Consider the following 23,508-nt stretch of genomic DNA (forward strand, 5'->3'; position numbering starts at 1 on the left):
AAACCTGCATTAGCACTTCCCCAGAGTAAACAAGTGCCTGCTCAGCAGGGAAAGAGCCTTTCCCCCAGACAGGAGAGGAGTTAACAAGAGTTTCCAGGGTTTGTGCATGAGTGTATCACAGAGTTTGGGCAGTTTGGGTCATTTCTTTGATTAGGTTGTTCAGGGGTGTTGCTCAACTCCCCTAAAAGAGAAGGATTTTCTATGGCTTTGCTTCAGGTCCTCGAGCTCTGAATGATCCCTGCAACTCCCGGGTCCCTCTGAACCCCTGAGCTGGTCTGAGAGCAGGAGCTGTCCCCACCAGTGCTGGGCACAGCAACTCACATCCCTTAATAGCTGTTTCTGCCCTGGGCATGATTTCTGCCTGGCTCTTTCGGGAGCAAAGTCCTATCTTGCAGCATTGTACACACGTGGAATTCACAAAACAGGAGCAAAGGATTTAGCAGGAGTCCTTTTCAGCCATGCTGCACACACTTGTGTGTTTTTTCATGTTTGCATACAGTGTGCTCTCCGCTGACAAATAAATGTATTTATTAATTCACACCTGGCTTGGTCCCTGCTCTGAGCTGCCAGGCCCAGCCATGTGGGTCAGCAGCAGGGATCAGTTTTTTGTATTATTTTCCCCCAGTCCTGTGCAAACAGCACTGGCTATAGAGGCTGCAGCCTCACACTCCCAGTGAACTGTGAAACCAATTTAAAAAAGACATTTCAGGAATTAATGCAATGCCCACTGCAATCACATGTTGGGCTGCTGAGGAGGCATATTCCAGCCTGGAATTTGTTACCTGGCCAGACCATTCGTCACTGCACAAGAAGAGAATACTTCCCCACCTTGCAGCCCCTCTGTGCAAGGACAAGGTAGAAATACAGACAGGCTGGGATGTGTTTTAATCCTGCTCCCACTTCTCTGGAGTCAGTGCCATGCCCTGCTCTAGGTTTGCAGGTAAAAGAGTTTTTTAATAGTTTTTTTAGTAATAATCAGCCCTTTGGTACCACATCACTCTCCCACCGTGGCTCATCCGTGGGAGATCACAAACTGTTTCACAACGTGTGGGAATAATTCAGCTGCTGCATGAGGAAACTGAGGCAGGGAGAAGCTGCCAGGACCCAGGGTGCTGGGATGGGGCCAAGGGATGTGTCTCCCACAGGAGCTGTGCTGCAGAGCAGCCGGCTCGGCACCGCAGGAGCATCCCAGCTCCCAGGAGCCAGCTTTCAGAGGCCATTAGGTGCCTAATGATGCAGGCAGACACCTGGTGGCATTTGCACTGGCAATGAGGTGCTTTACATGCCTCGGCACCTCTGAAAATCCCACTAGGCACCTACCTGCAGCTGTAAGCTCTGCAAAAGCCAGAGTGTTTTCAAACTGCTGCCTGGGAGGCTGCCCTGGGCTGTACAAAAGGCTGTTTTGGCTGCAGACCTGGGTCTTCAGCAGGGGAGAGAAGGGCTGCAGGGCACCATGTGTCAACCAGTCCCTTACAAGAAACACCCATTGCCCCAAGCTTCCCCCTGGCCACCACCCACAGGGTCCCCAAGCTCAGCTGCCGCACACAGAGCTGTCACCACATCTCACCCACTCCTCCAACATTGCCTTTGGGTGAGTTTAATAGTTTTTGAAGAAGACTTTAGCACAGTCTCTGTCCTGTTTGCACTACCACTCCACATCTCTGCCCGTATCTGCTTATTCCTCTTGTACCTCCATGCACAAAGTCCATTTCACCTGGCAGGGCAGAGGCAGGCAGTGATCCCTGTGGATGGGAGGCTGCAGGGATGAGCTGGCTGGATGCCACGTCTGCACATCCTTCACGTGCCCATAAGCATCTCGTTGGGTTTACAAACCTTGTGGGCAGCAATTCTGCCAGAAGCTCTCAGGAGGACGCAGCTGGAGTAGGGTTTGGGTAACCTGTAGCTTGGGGGATCAAATGGCTCAGGAAGGGGATGCACAGGGGAGTTTAATAAATGCACTGATGCTCCCATATTCCAGCAACAAGCAATACCTGGATTCCCCCACCCCAGCTTTGAAAAGGCTCTCATGGCTTTGTAGCTGCTCTGAGCCCCCCTCAGACCTCAGCCCAAATCTGCCTTGCTGGAGCTCCTCCAGAAAATCATCCAGTAATTTATTCTTAAACCAAATATTCTTAGGTGGCTCCCTTAATAATGAACTTATTTCCGTGTTATTTGGCAAAAAGTAGGAGTCACACTTCCTGGTACATGGTTAATTTTCCAAGTTTGTGGAAAACAGGCAGAGGAAACAAATGGCTTCAGTAGCTGTAAAATAATCTACAAGGCAGAGTGTGTCTCTTCATCTTCTTTCAGTAGGTTTTATTCAGCTCAGGCTTTCTGTACGATTCTGTGATGAATTAAATACCTGGGAACAGCACGAAGTGACATTATTTATGGAAAATAGTGAAAGAGCATCCCCTTTCTTAGCATGCAGTTTTGGTAACAGGAGAACTTTGAGATTTAAATTAGATTCTTCTCATCTAATTTCAGTTCATCCCAAACTTAAAAACAGGTCTAGTGCAGAGCTATTCTCTTGGTCTCCCCAGTGTGCCTCACATCTTTCAAACATCCATCCCTTGGTAAAGGCTGGAAGACCATGAATACAGACTGAGAACTCTACACATATTTTCTCCTCAGTAATCATCCATCAAGTCACACCCCACCATCACCTGGGACATTTGAAACTAAACTGAACAAAGAACTGGCCTTTATCACAACCCAGCCATCTGGTAAACCCAGATTTTGATCCTTGCAAACAACTGCCACAGCACCAAAGGTAATTTGACCCATCACTGCAAGGATCCCGTGCTCAGGGTGGGCACCTGCCTTTCAAAACTGCTCCTCTTGCCTCCAAATTCATTAAGCCCTTTGCAAACAGGCTAAAAGTTTGTGCTGAGTGGTGCCAGCTGACTTTGGTGGAACTGTCTTGGTACCTTGCTGAATCAGAGCGCCCCTTAGGAGGGTTTAATTTAGAAAATCATAAAACCATAGAATGTTTTGGGTGGAGAGGTCCTTTAAAGGTCACATAGTCCAATCCCCCTGCAATGAGCAGGGAGACCTTCCACATGCCTCACACTTGCTAAACCTGGGATGAAAACCCTTTTAGATTTATTTTTTTTTCTGGTTTTTTGGGGTTTTTTTTTTGTTTTGGTTTGATTTTTTTGTTTTTTTGGTTTTTTTTGTTTCGTTTGTTTGAAATGGTTTGTTTGCTAGTAAATTCACAGTACGGCTGAGGTAGCACATTTGTGTTGTTAGGTACAAAGATAATGGAGGATTAAAATGCTGACAAGTGTATAGAGAGGAAAATGATTTGGTTACCTCTTAGCAATGCAGCAGCAGCTGGAGTGAGCCCTGCATCTGTGGCTGCTTCCAGGCAATTACTGCTTCCCTCCCAGCACTCCTGACAAATGCTTCTGCTCTCCTGCTTTGAACTGTCAAATGCAAAAGTTGCCATGAGAAGTGGTTCCCCTCCTTTAAGCTTTGCTGTGATCCGTTTGGAGTATTTCCACAGGGAAAAATCCGAGCATTTTTGTGGTGGAAATTCCCCGGGCAGGAGGGTGAGACGAGCCTCGGCGTTTTGTGAACTTCACAGGTTTTCTCATAAAACACACCAAAGTGACTTCAATGAAATCTTTAATTCCACTTGAACAATATCTCTCACTCCAGAGTGTGGCTTTCCTGGTATTCCCCATGGCCGTGCCAAGAGCCCATTACCCGAGTGAATGAACTCCCCTTTGGGCCGACCATCGCCTTCCCTCTGCCACCTCCAACTCTTGTAAAAACAAACACGGGCTCCCTAAGTGCAATTAGCATCTGAGGAATGCCGAGAGAGGGAGATTAATCATTCATAAACTAAACAAATACAGTTCTGATCCCATTAGCCAAGAGACAGCGTCTCCCGTTAATTTACTTCTGTTTGAGGTGTATCTATTAACCCCTTTTAATCAGCTATTATTCTAGTTAAACTCTTAGCTGGGCTTGGTTATCAGAGGATGGGACCCTTCTGACATGAGATCAAGTTAAGATTATGGAAAACTTGTCAGGAATGAAGAGCCTTGCATCCATAATTAAGTTATAACCTAATTTAAAAAAATGAGGTCTGCTTCTGAGGAGGGCCCCACAGCACTGCTTCTCCTGAGCATCCTCTACCCTCCATGGAGGTCTCTCTGCTGAATTTTGTCAGCCTAAACTCAACCAGACAGGTGTCACCATCATCTGCCTTGATGTGCTCACCCCCTGACACGTGCAGCTCTTCTCTGTGGCTCCCTTTGTACCTACAGCAGAGCTAAAAATTTAATTTTTAAAGAAAATGTCAGAGAGGCACCTGAAGTTAATACATTTACCGGTTTGCAGCCCTGCACTTAAAGTCAATTCCTGGCAGTGGATCCGTGTGTCCCAGCAGTGGGAATGTCTGTGGTGGGATGGGCTCTCCCATTTAGGGAGCACACTGTGGAGGGAAAATTTAATATTTGAGACTGCTGGTAGCATTGTGTTAGATCTCCAGGTTTCTGAGGTCACCATCAGTGAGCAGCTTCCTTCTTCCCACACCCATGAGCAGGAGCAGTTGCTCTGGGAGGAGAACTCTGTGTCCTGGAGATGCTGCTGGCATTCCCCCATCATTTGTGGCTCTGCTGCTGGGTCAGATGGAGCAGCCAGGCTGGGCAGGGCAGCAGGAGGTGCTCTCCTGCTTTGGGATCACTGTGCTGTGTTCAGTGCCATGAGGGGACGCTACAGGAGCAGGGGTCCCATCCTGGGAGCAGGGAGTGCCTGGGTGCTGGTGCTGCTCCAGTTATTCAGCCCAAAAGTGAGCAGTGAGAGGAAAAGGTTGTGTCTTGTGTTATTAATGCCATTGCACATACAGCACCCAAATTTTCCACTTTCTGGGTGTACGGCACTGCCAAAGCAGGGCTGGCTTTGCCTTGGTGGGCAGCCCTAAAGGAACTGGGGCTGAACCCTGGGAAAAAGCAGCCCTGCACCCACAGAGGCAGAGCTGATGCTCTGGAAATAAGAATTTTGATTAAATTGCTCAGTTTCTATTTTAAGAACCAGAACAGCTCAAATGGATTTCATTTTCCTCCAACTGAGAACAGAATTTTAAGAAAAATTTGCAATTTAAGCCTGAAAATCTTAGTGCCAATTACATCCATTTCCACACTGAGAATCACTTCCATGACAACTCCACGCAATCAAGCAAATAAAGGAAAAGGAGGAAAGTCTCACCTGAGCTGCCCAGCTCCCAATTAGCAAAAGGTAAATAACTCTTATTTTCTCTCTCTTGCTTCCTGGGCTGTGATGGCTGATGAGAGTGGCGAGATGAGAGCCCTCCCTTCCTGCTTCAGTGCATAAATTCTGCATCTTTGGGGATTCACTCCGGTTAATTTAGGAGCTGCTTGAACTTTGCTTAAAGGCGCCTGCGTGTTACTATCCCTCGGAGTTGCCCGATGTATTTGTCATAGCTGAACCTGCAGTTCATTAGAGGTACAGAGTCAGCTAATTACTCCCAGAAAATGTAGTATAATTTTATGAATTATGCATAAAATATTAACTACTTGTGAAGTTCACGGATGTAGGTGTAGGGACTGCAGGGCAAAGGCGTCCTCGCTTGAGGGCTATACACAATCCTGAAACAAATAATGCATATAATATTTACTCTGGTGTTGCAGGCAGGGTGGCAGCACACCAAAGAGTGTCATGGACATGTGGGGTCCCCTCCAGTGTTCAGTCCATGGAAGCAGCTGCCAAGCTCAGCTCTTCTCCAGGCTGGAGTTCACAGTGAAGTCCCCACTGATGGAGACTCACACTCCAAGCCAAGCTGACTTGGGAAGGTCTGTGCTGAGCTGCATGGACGTTGGCCAAAATGCTGCCTTTTCCCAGCAGAGAGGTTCTGGTGCTCTGGATCTGTAGGTATCCATCCTTCTCTCAGGCTGGGTGCACTGGAAGGACAAACCCTCAGCTCAGCCCAGGGGAATCCCTCCTCTCCCGCAGACACGGCGGCAGGATGTGATCCAGGATTTGATCCATGGACATTCTCTTCAAAGATGCAGATCAGCAGCAGCAGTCCTCCTCTGACAGGTACTCATTTCAGAATTTGCCAGCATGCTTTGGAGACATAAAAATCAATAGAAGAGAGGGAACAATAAAGTTTCATTGCTCAGTAATGAGGTAGACGACATCTATCACAAACTCCCAAAGTGCTGCTCACTGCAGGATTCTCCTCCACTGTCTCCTTCTGGCTGGAGATAAAGAGCCTCTGGTGCTGGAGCTGAACCTCAGCTAAACAAAGATAGCCTTAGCTGGGAGAAAAAGGAATTCTGGAAGCTGACCATCTCTCCATGGCCAGACTTCACTGCTTCTTCCTCTTGTGTGCTGTATCATACCAGCACCCTGATACTTTCAACTCAGGGTCTTGAGACACATACTGTGCTCCAAATCTTGGCCTCCCAAGGGATCGGGAGTTCATGCAATTGTTTAGTTTATTCCCAGCACGAGGGTGTCCCCATCAGCTTTGCTGAGGGTCCTACAGGCTCTGTGTACACCTGTGCCAAGGCACTGGCAGGGGGAAGCTGCGGCTCCCTGGTCGGAAGGGAGGACATCAGAGGAGCCACCTTAAACCCTTTGACTCCAAAGATGCTGATGCAAGTTTTTAGATATTTTTAAAGCAGAGGACTCCACTATGTGTTGTTTGGGAGCCCATGAGGTGACAGGGTGTATTTCAGAGCTCAGTGCAGGGCTGGGGATTGGCAGCACAGGTTCAGGCTCCTCTCAGGGCTCAGTGCGGGTTCAGGCTCTCAGCTCCATCCCTGTGGGTCCCCACCTGCCCTCCCATCTCCACCACAAGCATTACCCAGAAAAGCACTTCTTCCCTACACCCATAGCAGCTTTTTAAAAACAAGCTGTGCTTCATTTAGTATTATTTTAACATAACTTTAAGTCACCTGCTTTTTTTTCCTCTTCTTCCCTGCCCCCCCCTCCCCCCCCCATGTTTTTCCTGCTGAAGAAGTAGAAATGAGCTGCTGGTTGAGTGGAATTCTTTATGTTTTACCCAGAAAAACCTTTAAAACCTGAGACAAGGCACATGCTGCAGCAACCAGGAGAACACAAGCTCGTCTTTTCCTGGTGACCAGCTCCCTTGTACTGTCACACTAACAGGAAGAAATATGCAGTCAGCCTTGCTGCATATTCTGGCAGGGTTATTGTCAACTTATTATTTTTTGACTCAGAGCCAAAAACAAAGGGCATTTGCATCTTGCAATTTTGCTGTTTGCTTGTCTTGCTTATGTTGCTGGAAATGACCTACAAGGAGTCAACAGCAGGCAGCTAGGACAGCACAGGAGTGGAAAAGAGATGAAGCTGGGAAGTTCATATCTCACCCTGAAACATCCCACAATATTTAGTTAGTGAGAAGAGAGCAATTAAAAAGCACATGGATGTTGCATCTATAGATTTATTCTGATTTTTCAGGGGTTTGTCTCATAAGAGAGAACATATGGGATTTGTATTTCTCTCAAAAAAAAAAAAAACAAAAAAAAAAAAAACAAAAAAACAAACAACCACACAATTAAAATGAATACAGCAACCAGATGCTAGACCTGTACATGGAGATGACTCTCATTAACATCCATGCAGTCAATGCAGAAAAAGGAACTTGCTTATTTTCCTTTGTCTTATCTTATACCCTACCTTAACAAAATTATTTTTCCTCTTGAAGTCTGAGGATACTTTATTGGAAGAATTGACGTAAATGTGATAATGAAACTGCACAAATATAATTTACTCTAAGTGGCACTGAATTATATAAGTAAGAAAAGGTGAGGATTTTTGTGAAATACTGCTTGTCACAAAAAAAAAAAAAAAAAAAAGAGTCCTAAGAATAATGTCTTCTTAAAGACACTTTTGCATAATTGCTCTGTACATCTGACAGGGCTGGAATATACTTTTTCTTGTAGGTGTCAAAGCCTCAGCATTGACTGAAAGAGTGGTGCTCTCTGCAGTCTTTGGTGCAATGCTTGGTGCATTACGCTCATGCTGTGTGACACCTCCTCTCTGCTTATGAAATGGTTAATTTTCAAAGATAAGAAGAGTTGCTGTACAGCAATCAAATGGAAGCTAATGCACACCTAGGGCTGCAGGCAGCAGCTTTCTGAGCTGCTGGCATTGCATGAAGAGTGGGGAAAAAAAAAAAAGAAATAAAAGAAACCTGAATGTTAAATGTGTGAAGAAAATATTCTCCATTCACACACCTCTGCTCTGGTGACAATGAAACTTTACACACGTGTTGGTGTTGGCCCATAGACTTCCAGCAGAATTGTAGGCACCAGAGCACCCGCACAAAAAAAAAAAAAATAGAGGAAAAAAAGACTGGTTTTGCAAGAGGGGTGTTTCTTCTCACCTGTCTCCTTCACAGGAACAATATTATCAAAGTCCCTGGAGCTATTTTCCTGTATGCAGGCAGAGGGATTTGATGGAGGAGGAGAGCAATAGGGACAGGCAGCCTGCAAATGATGTGGGTGCAGGATGTATGGAGAGCCAGCAGGACTCCCTGCAGGACTGGGATGCACTGAGGCACCAACATGGGTGCAGAACGCCTTTAACTTCTCTTACTTCACTGGCTTCAGAGGCTCTAGGAAAGCAAAAGCTGAATCCAAGAATTGCAGACACTCTTTGAGTGCTCTAACCCCTGTTCTGTGTAAATCTCTCCTTGAAATGTCTGATGTCATCAAAGGTCCCTTTCCAGGTCACTGTGGTTGTCCCCTTGTGCCACGACCCACCAAAAGCCAGTGATGCTTTGGTGACCTTTGTCTCAAGGTCACAGTTTTACGAACTTGGCAAATGTGTTTCTTACTCTTCTTTTGAACACTTTTCTGGTGACAGCCCTGGAAAGCAGCCTTACACTGCAGCTGTCTTTTGGGATTCATCTAGAGGATTTTTCAGGCTGGGGTGTTTTTTCCAGGGTACAGAGTTCGTGCTGGATGGCATCTCACTGGGTAATATTATTGCAAGGCAGGTTCCATCCTCTCTTCCAGGTTTGAAAACAACTGGGAGCAGGAAGCAGCGAGAGCCTGCTAAACAAGGCTCTCACACCTAATTATCATCAGGCAAAATTAAGTAAAAGAGAAATGTTTATGCAGTCAGTAATTACTGAGCACAACATTTGGGGAGCAGCTTGGGCAGATCCCTCTGGCCGATGCAGAGACTCCATAGGAGAAACAGATTAAGATTTTAGTTCTCTTCTTCTGTGAACAATTGTCTGTACCCTCCACTTCGTGGTTATTTATTTCTGAGGTGAGTAATTATCAGCTGTAGAGAGGAAGCTGCTGCAGTGTGAAGTGCAGTGAAGCTCCGAGGGGTGGGAGGGATGCACACATGGACGTGCCCTGCCAATGTCAACCAAGGCCACCTGCAGCTGCAATGGCTCTTCTAAAGACAGGCGAGCCCAAAAATGGGACAAAAGTGAGGGAGCACAGCGTGTTTGTCTCCTTTAGAGCCAATGGGAGGCTAAAATGTCTGCTCCACCCGGGGGCAGGGATGCTGAAGCATCCCAAAGGACTTTCCCTGCCCCTTGAGTGGAGCAGGAAGACTGGGGCAGTTTACACTCGGTGTACACAGCCACAGCTGTCCTCAAAAGGGTCCCACCCCCCAGCTGATGAAAGCACAGTCACACACAGGTCATTGTAAAATACATCATCCATAAGTGTCCCTTCCAAAAATAGCAAATCAGAGGAACAGCACCTTATCTGCCCACAGGCATGTTCCTCCCTGGGGAAGAGGGACCAGGACCAGCTTTGCAGGCAGCCCCCAGACACCCATCACTGACTCAGCAACTTCAGGCAGCAGAAAAAAATTATTCCAGGAGGTTAAATTGATTGCCAAGGAGGTCCAGCAAACCTGACAGCCTCCGAGTGGCTCAACTTCATTTAAGTTATTTCAAGGCAATTCCAGGAGGGCAAAGAGGAGAGCGGCACAGGGAGCCACCGACCGCCAGCCTGTTCTTAAAGAGCACAGCTGCATTTTCTGAGGTCACTCTCTTCTCTACTTCTTCTTCAAAGAACAGAATTTCTTGCAGAATGAAACCTTTTTCTTTTCTGGTTGTTTTGTTTGGTTTCTTTCCCTTATTTTTAATGCCTGGGTAGCTGCCAAGGAGGGCAAGAACTGGCCTAGTGTCCAAGCTTCTGCATCAGGGAAGCAGGAGCAGTGCTGGGTGACTGTGTTTTGGGAGGCTACAGCAGAGCCCACAGGCAATTCCACAAGTACTACAATTAACTATTGCACTGTTGGGTGCCAAATAAATTACCTGAGTGGCTGCTCTGAGGCACTTAGGCTGTGGAGCAAGCAGATGATGTACTATTCACCAGATATTTTCATAAGTAGGAGATAAGAGAGGCTGGAGGAGAACAAATCAATGTCTTTTTTAGATCTATGGTGCTTGAAGCATCTGTCAATGGTGAAGAGTAAATATTTACTTTTCAACATAAAGTCCATATAATCACTTTTCTATCAGTCACTTACTGCTCCTGAGTGTTTCTTACTACAGTGTTGATATTTGCATTAGCTACTTACCCTGCCTTTGAGATTCATACAGTTGTCAACTGCATTTAGACTTCAGCTGAAAATCCCTGGGTCCTGCACCACAGCTGCTGCAATTGCTAATGGCAATTGAAAAGAGAAAGCAGTGATATTTCCTACAGCAAATAGCAGGCAGAGATAAAGACAGAGCTATGGCATGAAGGTTATAATAATAGGCTCCCTTGTGCTTATTAAATTAGAGGTCCCATTGGATTCACAGTGTGCAGTTGTGGGCAGGACATGGTGAGGAAAATTTGGAGAAAGGAAATGTTATTAAGCCCATTTTATAGCTGTGAGAACTGAGGCAGAGAAGTTAAAAGTGACCTTGCTCAAGGTCAGAGGAAGAATTGTCTCAAAGACTGAGAAACCGAACCCAAGTCTAAATTCTGGGGGATCTGCAAATTGACACAGGACTATTTCTGCTCCTTGTGCACTCAGAACTGACAGGAAATCACCTGTGCAACTGCTTTCAGGTAGATGCAGAGAAGATGCAGCATTGTTTGACCTGAGCAATAACCAGGGCTCAGTCTGGCACAGAGGGGGAGGAGGGAGCCGCAGCCAGCATCAGGCACGGCCAACAGCCAGGAGTGGACACTGCTTCAGCAAAGGATCCACGCTCAAAGATAGCCAAGGAGTCAGTTTAAAAGCTTCAGAAACAGCTCCAAATATCGTGCAAAAAGCCTTGAACAGCGGCTCTGGCTCCGATCTCAACCACCAGAAATTACTTTTCACACTTTGCAAGCAGAGGGAGAACCAAGAACTGGTGAGGCAACAGGAGGCAGCTGGAGTGGGACAGAGGCATGGGGTGCCCAGCTGGGTACCCTGTGTGACACCATCTTCACGGTCCTGTGGGGTTTATTCCCAGTGGTTTGGGATAGACAGAGTGAACCACGGGCTCTGGTGCACTTTCAGGACCAGACTGTGATTGTGCTGGGTGTAAGGATGTGGTGCAAGATGCATGATGCCCCTGGGCCTCAAGGCTTTTTTTTTTTCTTCCCTCATTTTTTTTCAGCACACAGAGAAGGTGAAGGTTTGCCTGAAGGGTGGATGCTTGAGGGGAAACCTCAGCACAGTTCTGCCTTGCCCAGTTCTGCTCCAGCAGCCAGAGAGCTCACCCAGCATCACCCAAACCCAGGAGAAATGAACCCTGCCCATGGCTAAAGGGCAAGGTTAATTATGAAACTTGAAGGGGGAAAAAAGAAAACAAACTCAAAACCTCAGCCAAAGAAATAAACATGTTTTATGGTTAAACAGGCCCCAACAATAAGCTGTGCTGGGACATTAATCTCAGCCTACACCTCTCCTGGCTGTGCTGCTGTGTATGAAACGCTGTGGGCCAGATTCGGGCTGAGTTACTCCTGCTCGCTCCCACCTTGCTTTACAAGCAGTAATTCAAGTTGATGGAGCTCGTCACACAAAAAGCTGCTTCTCAGAGTGCAGGTGGCAGGACGTGGCCAGCAGATCAGCGTTTGGTGCCTGCCCGCTGCTTCGCCCCTTCTCTTCCCCCTCTCCCCCATCCTTCCCGCAGAGAGTGGTCAGCGTTCTCACCGCCCTGGAGTGTTGACATGCCAGAAATATCTCTGCTTCACTGCCTGTGCTCTTGGAAGTATTTTGCTGCTCTCTCACCTCTCCATGAGAGAGACACATTCATCTGTCAGCTTATCGGAGGAATTTCCAACAATCTGTGGCAATGCTACAAGTCTCAATCTTGCTGTAAGTACCTAAAGCAAATTAGCATACAAGATGTTTCCCTCTCACGTAGTGAACCACTGGCCTAAGGGCTTTTTCTTTTCCTTTTTTTTTTTTTTTCTTTTTTCTGTACATCGGGATTTTTTCTTCCTTTTTTTCATTTTTTTTTCAGGGCTGATAGTTGTTGTAGCACACAGCGGCATCTTCCCAGAATAGACGGGGAACGGGAGAGGATCCTAAACGGATCAGGGAGGATTCATGTTCTCCTGACGAATGCCGGCGGCAGAGGGGTGCGGGGAACCGGGGGGATCCCGGAAGGAGGCGGGGACCGGGAGATTCCCCTTCCCGGTGGCGGAGGATCCCGCTCCGCCTGGAGCACAGGGACGCGGGGGATTCCCGCTGCCCACTGCCAAGGGATGCGGGGAGCCGGGGGTTCCCGGTACCCGGAGGGTCCCGGCGATGCCGCTGCCCGGGCTCGGAGGGATGCGGGATGCCGGGACCGGGAGAAGCGCTCCCGCTGCCCGGGGCCGGAGCGGCTGGAGCTGCTGTTTCCCACGAGTGCCCTCTCCTGGAAAAGGCTCCTCTCCAGGAGTGCCCGACCCGGACACAACGACGGAGGATGCCGAGGTTTTAAGAGGTTTAAGAGCGGTGAAGTTTCCCGTCTCCTCCCCGTTCCCTCTGGCCCGTGCGCGCACAGATCGGTGCCAGAAATCCTGCCGGTGGTACTTCTCTCCAGCCGTACCTTTACATTTATTTTGGGGCACATTTAATCCTTTTGGCGTGCCAGCTTTCTCCTGCCAGCGGAGCTCCAACGCTCTTTCGGAAGGGTTGTCCTTGCCCGTGTGCTGTCAGCTGGGTGATGGCCAACAAACTTCGTCCTTGCTATCAGACACCCAGCGCGCCTTGAGTGTCCTAAAGGATAAGGGACACCGACATTTCACATTCCTGGGTGTTTTATTTGGCACAGATCCATGCATTTCCCAAAGACTGGATTTAAAGGCTGAAAGCTGCTGCAGCAAAGCTGGCCCGCAGCCCTGCGGGGCGTTTCTCATAGCCCTGAGGATGTTTCTCATCCTCCTCTGAAAACGAAGCTCTGATATGGAGTTGTTTTCATATGGATGAGGACTGCGATGTTCTTTGCACCTTTTCCCTGTAAGAACCTCTCACTTCCCACCTGTGTCACCAATCAAAGCATTCCAGGACAGTGAATCCTTAAAAAACCCTTTTCTTTGAAGCTGGGGCATAAGCACCTTTACAGTGGTTCCATCAATAGTTATTCCTACAAGCAATTAAGGCACCCGGTGAACCGATGACTGCTCAGGAGACAAAGGTCCTTCCCACCACGACATCCCAGCAGATGAACCAGTTAAGAGGAACTCAGGCCAATTTATTTCTTGATAGATAATGATGCGAGTTCTCACCAGGGATCTGTAATTTTCTATTGATGAGAACCTGCCTTTTCTGATTTGCAGGGTTATCTGTCTTTCTCAACTTCAGGCTCTTGCCAAACTCGCAGGCAGCCCTGTGAAAGTGCTGTGTCCCACAAGAGCCATGTATTTTAATATGATGTAGTTTTCTTTGCCCTGGAACCAGGATCAGTTCTCCATGCTGACAATCCATAAAAGACCTAATGACCCATCTGAGGAACATTAACCAGAGCTGTGACCATTCCAGGCAGAGTGTTTGTTTGGTTTTTGGCCTCCTGTTTGGAAGTGTAATTTCTGGTGAGAATCTTGGGGGGTGAGTTATATCTTCAGAGATCTTTCAGAGTTGAATAACTAAAAATCAGGCTGAAGAGTGGCTTAGGCTTTAAATTTAAAAGCCTTATTTATCAAGCCAAGCTTTGTTAAGAGCTGCAGTAAGCTCCAGCAGGGTCAGCAGTCTGCAACAGTCTCCACATACTCTAAAAAGTGAATTTTTCAGGCAGAAACACATTATTGCTTTCACTAAGAGCTTGCAAAAGTGACTGCTAATTTAAAGGAATTTTTGTCTTCTAACTTAATTGTCTCTGCTTATAATTTAGTGCCTTATAAAAGAAAACTATTTACACCCCGCTGTATTTCATGATCTATAGTTAACATTTGTGTTTAGCTGGGAATTACGACAGTTTGGTCCCTGAGAAATGGTTGAAAATATTTAAATGCCAAAGGAATCTTCTGAGGTCAGAGCCTTTCTGCACTGCTGGGTGTGGAGGTGGGACAGAGAGGATCTCCACCATCACCACCACCAGTACAGGGGGTAGGGCTGAATTTGCAGGGGAAGGTTTGATCCTGGCCACCCCACCCATAGCCAAGGTAGTTTCTGACTCTTTTCCTCCTGGATCATTTTTGGCTGCTGCCAAAGGGCTTTGCCATCAAAAAGGTTTCTCATTGGCAGCCTGAAGTCGTGGCCAGTGTTGAAGCCCCAGGTGTTGAAGCCCCAGGTGTCCCAGCTGAGAACCGAGGAGGTCATCTCACCTGTGATCTTCATCCCCAAGCTCTTGGCATTTTATAGCCAGCACCAGGACAAAAGGTTTTTGTATCAATCCCCCAAGATCTTCCCTCACTGCCTCTGAAACTGTCTTAAAATCTGGTTTTTTTTTCAGATACTTGTGACTCCTCCAGCCTTCAAGAGTCCTGATAGACACTGAAGATCTTTCCTTTTTAATTTTCCCTTTTATTCCCCTTCTTTTTCTTTTTTTTTTAACCTTTTTTTTTTTTTTTACCCTTGGAGTGCCCTAATTATACAGAGCATTGATTTTACAATGCATTCATGGATTGATTGTGCTGCCATGCTCCTCCCACAGGAAACAGCTTGCACACAAGCACTTTTTGATCTCTCCAAAGTATTCCCTAAGGTGAATCAATGGCTCTTGCATCTTGTCTCTTGCTTTAGTCTAGGGGAAGCTGGAGATGTCTTGCTACCGAAATGAGCTTCAAGAAAAATATTGGAAGGCAGAAAAAGAGAAGGAAAATTATTCACTTCTTCCTACCCAAAAAAAGATTGTCTCATGTACAGCAAAATATGTTCTTGTTAGCATAATGTTCTCATCCAGCTCAGCCAACTGCAATCTTGGAGAACGCATGGGAACTTCCATATAATTATCTTTAATGAACTGGCCAAGATAAAAGTAATGATATCTTAAGACACATAGTGCATAATAAAATATATATCTGTATAAAAGCCTATCTATATCTATGAAATGACATGCTAAAACGAGGAGAAAGAGGCAATTTATGTGTTTTATGGCTTTGGCACCTCTGTAACAGAGATCTTGGATGCAACACTGTTAAGCAGACCAAACTTTTTCAAAGAGACCATCTCTTTTAGCCTAAATGGAGTGAATTAGCTCCCGTTCCTACTGATTCCCTGTGAACAGGGTAATGGATTAGGCTCAGATTCAGGCTGAAGGCTCTAATCCCTGTGTTTTAATGACTGTACCTGCCACCAGCCACAGCCTTGTTCCAAATCCCAAATCCATGGAAATCCCCAGGAATGTCCAACCCTTTTTGCATCCAATGCAACCAGATTTAGCGAAAGGAAGAAAAAAAAAAAAGCCTTGACCTTGAGAAATTCTTCCCAAATTAAGGATTATTTCAGAATTAGTGCTGAGACTTTTTCTGGATAATAAGGGGGCGATTCCTGCTGCCAAAAGCTTTCTCTGAAGGGTTTGATTTCCTCTTAGGTTAATCCTGGCGAGTGCACTCCTGCCCATTAGGATGCTCGGTATTAATTTCAGTCTGCACAGGGTTCATTTCAGCAGGCTCTGCTGAGAGCTCCACTGATTGCAGTGCTTAATTACCAGCTGAGTATCATCTCTTTAGCATGTGGTGGCATCGTGCCAGCCCCTGAGGGGTCTTGAGCCCTGAGTAGGACCCCAGAGCCCTCGGGGATCCTCATTCTGCCCCTGCCAGAACTGACCATAAGTTTTGTGCTTCCCTTTACTCAGCAGTTTCCTGAGGAAAACCTGGTAGGACAGAGGAGAAGAGGCAGATTCCTCTTGTTCAGCAGATCACCAGGGTCCAACCCAGCGCTGGAGGACGCCAAACAGCAAATTTTCATCTGGGTTTGCCCAAGGTTATGATGCTCTGCCCACCCCTCCCTGCCATGCTCCCTCCAAACCCTGCATTGCAGCACAATGTTGGGTTTCTCCATCAGTTTTCAGGAACACGAACACCCACCCTTGGAGCACTGCTGTGCAGGTGTGTAGGTGCATGCAGAACGTGCTGTTATTTGTAATAGATATATATATATATATGTATGCATATGAAATACAAAAGGAGGTTGTTTCTTACTTGGCGTGCTGGAGGGTCTGATTGCTGGGTTGTATGAAATATTTAGATCATGCACAAGAGATAACTCACAAGATATAATGTCGATGTACGATGGGAAGCTAGTCTTTATTATCACAGGTGTAAATTTTCACACCTCTGTTATCAATTTTGCAATTATAACTGGGTTTCCCAGTAATTTACTACTCACTACCATATAGGATGAAGAAAATGATCATTTATCCACCTTCAACTCAATTAAATATTCATCATTCCCCAAAAAACGGGGGGAGAGGATTTAAATCACTTCCAAACTGTTCTCCAGTTGTTGTGTTTTTTTTTTGTTGTTGTTTTTTTATTCTTTTTTAAAAGAAGAAGTCTGCCTTATAAAAAGCATAGATTTGATGCAAAAAAGACAATAGGAGCCTAATACATCCAGGGATGCGGCACAGATTTGGCTCATCAGTCATTTGTGTTATGGGAGTCCAAAACAGTAATAGAATCAACACGAAAGCAACTTCAGTATGAGAAGAGAAGGTGATTCTTGAGTCAGATGAAAGCAGCATCATTCCAGCTCTGATTAAAGTAAGCAGGTTGTGCTTGTAGAGAGGAGACCATAACAAAGTTTGTTCTTGCTTGTGGTTTTCAGCACTGAGCAAACATTGCTCATTTTTGCCTCCTTTGGAGATGTAATCTTTCATACAAGAAATTTGGGCTTACTTTGCAGGTAGAGAATTTTGGAGTTTGGGTGCAAAAAAACCCCTCATCTCAATTAGCATTAATTCCTCAGGACCTTCAGTCCCAGTACCTTTCTCCTCCTGTCCCGTTTTTCTCCTGTCCTGCCTCTGCTCTGTCAAACCTTCCATCATTCAATCTGTGATGTCTCGTGGCTCCAAACACACTCCTGTTGTCGGCTAATTCTTAGTGAGACTTTTATTCCAAAGGCTTCCCCAACAGCCTGATTGTATAATAACAGCTTGCTCATTACCCCGAGTATAAATAGTTGAAGTATCCCCCGAGAATGGACACAGCTGGTGGAACTTCCCATATTAGCACCGCATTAATATTTATGGCAGCGCTGTGTAAGTATGCAAAATATTGGCATCCCTCCATGCAAAAGTTTACACATCTGTCATTAATGACTCTGCCCCAACATCACAGGCAGGTCAGGGAGCGGCAGAGGGGAGCCTGAATCCCGGCTGAAATTCTGATCAGGCAGCTCCAGCTCTCACCCAGCATCATTTTCTCTGCAGCTGAGTCACCCCTCGGTATCCGGGAGGGGTGACAGTCCCCTCGTCCCAGCGGTGCCCCCGCGCTCCAGCTGATGTACTGGGGTTTGTTTTGGCTTATGAAGTGAAATATTAAAGGACGTGGTGAGAACCAGCTAATTGTACATATAACCTTTAAGATGTCTCGGACAGGATTCCAGCCTTCACCTCGAGCTATAAAGAGAAAGTAATGGGGCCATAAACACACATTTAAGTGTGCCTTTAAAGTTTAAGGAGAGTTTAATTGCGGGCGCTGGGGTGCCTGGGAGCAGACCCAAGCACAGGTAGTGTTTTCCCGGGAGACACTCACCAAGGGCCAGGCTCAGCATCGAGCTCTGAGGCTTTGCCTGCCCCGAGGGGAATTGGTTTGTGCTAATAAATGTCCCAGCTGCAGGTCAGATTGTAAAGGAAAGTGATATTTAATGGCTCAGACCTTCCACTGGTGTAAACCAGCCCTGTGTTGCTGCTCGCAGGGGCTCTGGCTTGGTTTAAATCCAGGTATTACTGACCTGTGGGCATGACTTTGGGAAGTTCTTCGGAGCCTGATGCTGGTTTATAACACTCCCAAGGACGGAGCAGTTGCAAGGAGCCAATCCCTCCGTGTTCACAGCAGCCTGAGCAGATGCAAAAGAAGCCCTCAGTGTCTCTGTGCTCACCCCTAGGCAGGTCCCAGCACCCTGCACCCTGGGAAAAGGAAAACGGAAGAGAGGGAAGGGGAGCTTTATTTTTTATTTTTTTTCCTCATGGCGTGACTTTTAGTCATGCAGATCAAAACCCAGATGGGTCTGTGGCCATCTGCAGAGCTGGTACAGTGTCCCAGGAGGGCTGTGCTGGGCAGCAGTGGGTGCCCGTGAGGATGTCATAGGCAGCAGGAGGGAGCTGTCCCCAGCCTTGTCAAGGCAGTGGGATTCAGCAAAGCATCAAGAGCTGGGCAGGCTCAGTGACAGCTGCAGAGCAGGGCTCAAACAAGCTGCTGGTTTATTACTTTTATTTAATTGTCGCTGAGGGGAAGTAGAATAAAAGGAAGCAGAACAAAATCCAGAATGTTTTTAACAATGGCTCATCTGTGAACATCCTGGGGCTCCAGTTTGACTTTCCCGGCCCCTTTGCAGCTTGGGTGCAACAAGCTCCCACCTGACAACCATCCGATGGACCTTGAGGCCCTGATAACCCTGACTGACCCCTACACGGGGACGTGCAGACATCAGTGACATGTCTGATGGAGCTGGAGGAGGACCACCAGCCGAACTGCCCTCTCAGAGCCTGGGGTGTGGATGGAGAACAGAACACTCCAGCTGTGTTCCCAAGCTGGTGTCCCACCAAGCTGCTGCAGCAGCACAGTGCAGCTCTGAGCTCAGCACTGCTGTTCTGCAGTTTCTCAGGTACTGCTGGGGGTTTGCTCTGCACCAAAATCTTCACATTTTTCAGAAGAATGGATATCAACTACACAGCAAGTGGAGACCAGCTGGTGATCAGCTGCAGGTCTCTGAAGTCAAACGAGAGACATCATCCATTAATCAATTCAACATTCCTCTCAGAGCCAGCATTGATGGAGCAATGGACAGTCTGCTGCCAGCTCGACAGACAGCACAGGGGCTCTCCACCTTGGGAACATGGGGAGACACCCACAGAACAGCAAATATTTGGGGAGAATATCTCACAGAAAGGTGGAGGTTCAGCCTGTGCACTCACAGACTGTCCCAAGGTCCCTGGAAGTGCAGGGTGATGCAGAATGCAGGTGACGTGACCCTGCACTGGGATGGGGAGGTGACAGGTACCCAGCCCCAAGAACCTCTGTCCTCTCCGGGGCTGGGTGTAAAATTAATTGATAAAGCATAATCATTGTATCAATGCCGTTTTTAGTAAAGATAAAGTACACTTCAAAGCTAATTTAGGCCTGCAGACAAATGGCTTAAAGAAGAGCTACTGTACTGAAAAATGGCCATGTCATTTTTTCCCCAAATCATAGTTTCAATGCACACAGCCTCAGCCTGACATTCTGAATTATGGCTTTTATTAAACATTAGTAATAGAGTGCACTTAAATCATGGTTTCCCTGTAAAAGAGAGATGTGTTCAACTCAGATCTGCACATTTTAATGCCATATTTCTTCCTTTTACTCTCCCCGCAAGATAAATTTACTTACTCCACAAAAATGTTTTGCTGAAAAGAATAATTCATCCTTCAGTGTCCATCTAATGCACCTTGTGAGTAATGTGAAACGATGCAAAAATTACAATGCACTGGCCATGTCTGGAATGCTTAGATGCCTCTGAGTTAGAGGTTATGCACACAGAGTATTGAAATTAGATTTAACAACTATCATCTTTTACAATGTTGCCTTGATGATTTTTTTCCCCTTTTATAGCTTTTATCAGATGCCTTCTGAATACATTGCCGGTAACAAGCCTCACAGTCTGCTGCTCTGCAAGCCCTGCTCAGCTCTGAGCCACGTTGCCAATAACTGCTTTTTTTTGCTTTTTTTTTTTTTTTTCCAAAGTGAGAATATTTGTAGCCACAATTTGCTCTGGCAGGCGAAATTCAGATTATATTTTTACTCCGTGAGTAGATCAAAAATAAGTGGTGGGGTAACCAGACTGTGGAAATAGCATCCTCTAGATACCAGATTTTGCTGTGCTGAGCCCCCAGTCCTTGCAGAGTGAGGGCAGACCTGTGGCCCCTGGCTGGGTACCCCGGGAGAGCTCTGCATCCTCAGCACAGGGTGAATGGAGCACGGGATCCATCCCAGCACATGTCCCCAACCCTGGCACAGACACCAGGCGCAGCATCTTGCTCTGACTCAAACTCCTGGTCCAGCCATCCTCTCTGGGTACACACAGGCAGAGCCAGCCCTGCAATGTGACCTCTGTTTAAAGGACAGCAACTGTACCATTGAATCAATGTCCCTCTGCCAGGAGCTCTGCATTGGAGCTGCATTGCAGTGTCAGCAGCAGGGCTTCTCCAGCTCCAGCTCTCACCTGAATGCACCTTGACCCACTGACACCTTGGGGAGTGTGGTGCCACAGCCCCGCACTGGTGCTCGACTGGGACAATGGGTTTGGAGATTGCCAAGCACCTATAGACACTGGGGATGTGGATTTGCTGAAAATCTGATGCTGTTGACTCACTGTGGAGTTTGACTAACAGGGAGAAAATGGTATTTAGGAAGCACTGCAAGCCTTCTGCTTTATTTATTGGTAGCACAGTAGGGATATTAACTGATTGGTCCCCCCAAGATTCCTCCAGTGTTTTTAACAGAAGCAGTATCCCTCTCTTTTGTCAGTTCCAGGTCCCTAGGGTAGGAGCAAACACCATTCCCAGCAACCCTCTCCTGGGAGTTCCCAGCCCTGGAGCTCACACTAGCACACCACAGGAATATTTATTATTTATAGGGTTTTTTTGTATTGATACCTGGCACTCATAGTAGGGTTATGATCCCATTATATACAGCCAATAGGAAAACCAGTCTTGTAGATTGTTTTCAAGAGAGCTATAAAAATGTGACTAAGAGAAGCAAACTTCATCTACCCCACACCGCAGTTTAGCAGGGAAATTTCTGATGGCACCTCTATCAGCTCAGTCTCACAGAGTCAGACCCTCAGAGAAAAAGTTTGTCTGAGATAGTTGCTCTAGGATGAGTCCCCAAAGAGCATGTAAGGACTCCTCAATCTGACCTGCTGAACCGTAGTTGTTATTAAGACCTAAAATTATTGCTGTGCTATTGCTCTTTGGTGGATGACAACAGGAAAATCGCTGGACAACGGACACTGGCAATGACTTTATCAATAGCTTGGTGACTTTGGCTGTCTTCGCTATGATCCCTTCCACTGAACTTCAGCTCCATTGAAATTTCCTCTCAAAGAGCATAAATGCTCCTGAAGTGGAAAAACCTCCAGCACATTAGCTAATAGCACATCAGAGGAAGTGCCTGGCTGCGACTGTAACCTCAGTAGGCATCTTTACATGGGAGGACGTAAACTGGCTCTGAATTATTTATTGAACCAAAGTCATCAAATTGGACAATTAACCTTGAAAACTTAATTTAAGCACCATAAAAGAAACATCTCCTGAAAAACGTGTCCTTAATAAAAGCCAGAAGCACAAACTGTAGCAGGTTCTGCCATGGTCCATTGCAGGAACTGGGAACTTCAGCAGGTTTGTCCCTGAGGAGGGATTAGTGCTGGAGGTGACTTGGCAGAAACACAGGAATTTGGAGAGCAGAGCGCAGCATCCCTGGAGCTCTCGGAGTGCTGCTCCAAAGGATGCTCCTCCTTAACCAGGGCAGCACAGGGATCCTGGGCAGCCACAGGCTCTGTCAGTGGCTGCCCAGCCCCAAACCCCACTGCTGCTCCCAGGTCCCTCATTTCCCCACAGGGATGGAGACACCACAGGCATGCAGTGAAGTGAGGGAACTGGAGGTGTCTTCACTCCCTTCTCTAAAAGCATCAGATGAGAGGAGTTGTTCCAAAGGATTTTACCACACAAAGGATTTTGCCTGGCCTGGAAACTCTTTGGAAGCAAAACTAATTTCCCTTCTCAGTGCCCTCTGCTGTGGGTGAGCTCCTGCTCCAGGCTGGTGTCTGCTGTGCTCTTCTGACACCACTAAATGAGGGAAGCTGCAGAAGGCTTCAGCAATTTATTCTGTTTAATTTCCTCCACAAAGGTGTTTTATCCTCACTAATAAAAAGAGTGGAACTTGATCATTTCTAAAATATTGTCCGTTCTAAATCTTTATGGCTCAAAGTGGACTGAGATCATTAGAAGTTACTTTATGTGCAGCTCAATCAGCTCCAAAGGGCTCTCTCAGTCACTCTGTGCTTGCTGAGAGCAGATCCCATTTCCCAGAGGCAAAAGGACAATACTTAATCACTTCCTCACTTGTTAGGTGTTTTAACAAGTTGTATTAAGCTTCATCAGTTGGAGCTTTCATGCTAGATTAAAAATGACAGTTCACTTCTCTGTTATTATAGGACATCATTTGTTTTCTTTTATTTTGCTGGGCACTTGCATGCCACGGTAATTTCACACGAAAATATATGACTGATGTCACCCAGAAGTAATTAGGTTTTAAAAGCCTTGATTGCAATAGACACGGACGTTACGGCTTTATGGTGCCAGTGCTTTGCCACCCACTTTATGGCTGTTGATTCTGCAAGTATTTCATAGGTCTGTCAATAGGAATAAGTTAGCTGATGTTGACTGGAACTATTAATCAGAAGGAAGGAAAATATACATTTTTATTCCTGCACTCAGACTTGATAGCTCAGTAAAAGCCTCCCTACCCAGCTTTGCAACACTCCAGGGTTCCCTCACCTTCTGAAATCAGAGATGCAGGGAAATCCTGGGCTCCTTCAGATTTATAAACAAATTGTTTTAACACACTGTGTTGGAGAGACCTGTTCTTGGCCACTGCATACGGGTATTGTATTTTAATGCTCGGGGAAGAACACATTTAATTGTTCTAACCTTACAATAATATTTTATAGGGATCTATCTGATTCCAGTGAGGAAGGGATGGAGCTGTTGCCTTCCCACTGTGCTCTAGGCAGAAAGTGGGTCAGAATCAAGAGTTCAGAGGGTTGCATTTACACCTCAAAACTCAGCTCTGGTAGCGTGGGATTAGACCACTCATGTTAAAATGCATTCCAGTGGTCAGAACAAATCAAGGAACCTCCTGGTTTGGCAACCAGCAGGGAAACAGAGGGGAACACAGGGAGGTGAGATCCTGGTACTGCTGCAGG

This window comes from Cinclus cinclus, chromosome 18, assembly GCF_963662255.1.
Source record: "Cinclus cinclus chromosome 18, bCinCin1.1, whole genome shotgun sequence".
NCBI lineage: Eukaryota > Metazoa > Chordata > Aves > Passeriformes > Cinclidae > Cinclus > Cinclus cinclus.